This window comes from Heteronotia binoei, chromosome 21 (genome assembly GCF_032191835.1).
Source record: "Heteronotia binoei isolate CCM8104 ecotype False Entrance Well chromosome 21, APGP_CSIRO_Hbin_v1, whole genome shotgun sequence".
In the NCBI taxonomy this organism is placed as follows: Eukaryota; Metazoa; Chordata; class Lepidosauria; order Squamata; family Gekkonidae; genus Heteronotia; species Heteronotia binoei.
The window spans coordinates 118,131,319-118,135,258 of record NC_083243.1 but is presented as its reverse complement, the minus strand read 5'-3'; positions in this window follow the sequence as shown (position 1 = coordinate 118,135,258).

Here is a 3,940-nt window from a genome sequence, read left to right as displayed (position 1 = left end):
TTACACAATGGAGATTGTGCAGCTCTGCAATATACTGCAGCATCTCATAAAAACTATAGTGCTCCACATAACATGCTGCTCTCAGGAGTCTCCACCACTGAGTATTTGCTCACTTAAACCCCAGGGTAGTTGAGAAATTTTCATGGAGCTTATAGTGATTTATAATGGGAAGCATAGGCTTTTTCAGCTACATTGTTCTCACTGACAGTGTAAAGAAAGAGACCACTAAATCTCTTCTCATCATAACTAATGATTAAGTCAGCAGCTTTAGGGGAGAATACAGAATGCCCCTCTGCAAAAACAAAGTATTCTATTGTAATGCATTACATTTTTTTTTTATAAAAAAATCTTTTTAAGTATCCCATAAGGCTTTTGCAGTATCTTTAACTAGATCTTCTCTCATTGTCACCATATTGAAATAAATGGAATGTGTCAGGCTGGGTAATGCCCTTTCAATAACTTTTTCTGAGCTCGCTCAACACTTTGGAAAGAAAAAAAAATAAAGAAACGAAGCAAACTTTCTCAGGATCTTCTATGGCTTGAATGAAAGATTGGCCCACTAAGGGTAAAAGGCTTAAGCTGACATCAGTGCTAATAGGTGGAACAAGAATGGATAATTCTGCTAAATCAGTGTTGCTTTACACTGTCTTCTATGTGTCCCAATAGCTTGAGAAGTAAATTACCCAATTAAAGAATAGGATTTGATGGCAATTCACTGTGATATAAAGATCTCATTTAAATGACTGTAAATAGATCATAGTCTAATCACAGGACTGATTCTACATGCAGGTATGAAGAATTCGACATGCATTCTCCAGGCTATTGTAAAGGCTCTTACAATGTCATGCCATTGGAAACTAATTGTCCTGGGATCTTAGGTAAAGGTCACAGTTCAGATTCAAGAGTTATGATCAGTGGGCCAATTTTAAAAGACCTCTGTTATTTTTATCCCTTCAAACCCCCTCCTTAATGCTATTTGACACAGGATGGCATCTATGTTCCTTCTTATTGATGATAGCCTGTGTGTATTTTAGCACAAATAGGGAGGATTCAGTATGAAGACATGGTTATTTTATCTCTTTATCTCACTTTATACCCTCTTTCTTTCCCAAAGGTACAAGAACAAAACAAGATGAATACAAATTTCTTTCTTTCTTAATTGTATTGTAGTGGAGTACTAAAGTCTTTGGATTAGTCAAGCAGTCAACAGAGGATACTGATGTACGAAACAATTTAGTAGAAAGAGTTATAAACAAAGGTTGGAGTCACTGGGCATTCTTAAGCTACAGAAAACAACTGCCCAGTCCTCAAATCCACTGAAATGGAGTTAAAGCCAGGGTACCATATTGGATGAAACTGAAGCATTCTGTTTTAAGATTAAAATTGAAATGTAAATAAAGACAGTTACACAACACAGTTAAAATGGATTCAGGCTAATTTAGAGCTTATTTACATGGATAGGATAGTCAGCAGTGCAAGTCACTTCTCAGCCACATGTTGCTGCAATAATGTGGGTAAAACATTGTTGTAAAACGCCAGCATTTTCCATTATTTCAGTATTGGCTGATCTTTAGTTTGTGTAGTTTCAGTAGAAGAGCTAGATTTGAATCCAGGAGCACCGTGAGCAACCCATTTTGTAGGCTGCTTTGTGTACCCTGATGGGTTGAAAGTGGATAACAATATTTTAAAGTAAATAGATACGTTGTTCTAAGGGGCCATGAAACTGATTTCTGGGGAAATTCATCAAAGTACAGGTGCATCCAGAAACAGAGCAAATTTCTTTTATTCAAATTAGATTTTGGTAGCCAGGAAGTGGGTGAGATGAAGCTACATGAAGTGTAGTCAGCTACTTACAGGGGATTGTTATTCCTGCTAAGCATTTGGTGGTCAAGCAGGCTAATGTAAAAGACCATTACAAAGGTTCAACATACAGCTGTTGTCCTTTGCACAAAAGCAGAGACATATGGGCTGTCCTATAATGAATACAACATAAGCCCTTTTAACAAATTTGTACATCACAAATCCTACAGAAAGGTATACTAGTACAGGAGTACTCCATTGACTATTCTCACTTCGAACTTCAAATAGTTTTAGTGAACTCTTGAGCATGAATACTCATTCCCTGATCATCTTGACTAATATCCACTGATATTCTTACCCTCTAAACTGTGCACTACATTTTTCATCCTACAGTATACTCTTGGTTAAAGTTGCACTGGTCAAGTATTTTCTTAAGAGATGATACTCATATGTTGACTACTCTTACTATTTTCCTAGATTCTGTTGCACTAGCTGAAAATCTAGCTCTCTCTATTGCTCTGTTTCTGTACAGACACACACACTGTCCTGAATTAGCTATATCCATACAGCCTGCAGAACAAAGAAGGAGTCAAATTCACCTTTAAGACCAACTTTCAAAGACACTTGCACAAATACAGCCTGTAGCATCAGTCTCCAGTTTCCTTACTAACTCCAGTCATGGGCATATCTGATTTGAAACCTAACATTTCTTCATCATGTGTAGTGCATCATTAAGTAAAGTTTGATAGGGAAAACTTCAACACTCTTTGAACATAACGAAGAAGTAGACATTGATGCCTAATGGGTTTTTCCAAACAGCAAACTCACTTCCTAAATAAATGTGTTTGAAATATATATAATCACAGAAGGTATTAAATGCTGCTAACATGAATGGTGTCATTTGATTTGAAAGGCCTAAACTGGAGGCCTTTTTCTTCAGTTCCACTGTAGCACTAATGAAATCTCCAAGAATTCACATGGAATGAGTGGAGTGAATGGTTATAAACAGGAGTCTGCAAGTTTGTGGCTAAAGAAGGGCTTTATGTATTAGAAACACAAACTGGAGAAATTCAAAGCATGCACAATTACTGACTCTATGCATGCAGTGCTGAATGTATGTGTATGAACACAATTGTATATGAATCTAATCAATACATTCATTCCTTATTAGAACATAATTACACATCCCAGGAGGCTGGAGTAGAAGAGTCCCATTAACCCCTCATGCCCTTTTCAATTTTCTCCTGCTTTTCCATCTAACAGACCTCTGTGTCACTCCATCAATTAGTAACTACTGTCTATGACATTGTTACATAAATAAGGATGTCGATCTGTCAGAATGGGTCTCCCAGTTCCAGGGTGATGATAAATATCTGTCGCACTGAATTAGGCTAAAGACATTGGAGTACAGAACAGCTACTGTTGATTATTGGATAGTTAATGTGCAGAGGACAAAAGGTGGTGAGGCCTGGTCACTTTTAGAAATCATTAATATGGATTTAGGCCCATTGTTTAAGAAAACTAGGTTAACAATAGCATGCTTAATTTCTCTTTTGCGTAGTATCTATATGTGGTAGATGGGTCCATAATTTCAAGAGCAGGCTCTTGAGTCGAGATCCAAGAAATATATTGCTATTAGAATAGAACGAAGTTAAAAATATATTTCCCCACTTTTTAGATAGTTGTAAATGTAGCTGTCCTAAGAAACACATTGTGTACTGAAGAAAACTAGCTACGGAAATCGTGTATACAGTAGAACAGTATTCACATTAGGAATGAGAGAGCTGTCTCTGAGGACTATCACATGGCTCATACTGTAAATGGCTAGTTTATTACCAAGACTGTCTGAGAGTTCACTCTGCTTCCAAACTATTTCTCCAATTTCAAAGAATAAAGAGGCAGAAAAGTTTTTTTAATTGAAAATCTATTATGTAGTAAGCAGTTTTGTTTTGCTTTAAACACAGCTGTCAAATCATTCACTGCAGGCAACATTTACCTTCATTCAGGGGTGGAATTCTAGCAGGAGCTCCTTTGCATATTAGGCCAGACACCCCTGATGTAGCCAATCCTCCAAGAGCTTACAAGAAAGCCTTGCAAGCTCTTGGAGGATTGGCTACATCAGGGGTGTCTGGCCTAATAT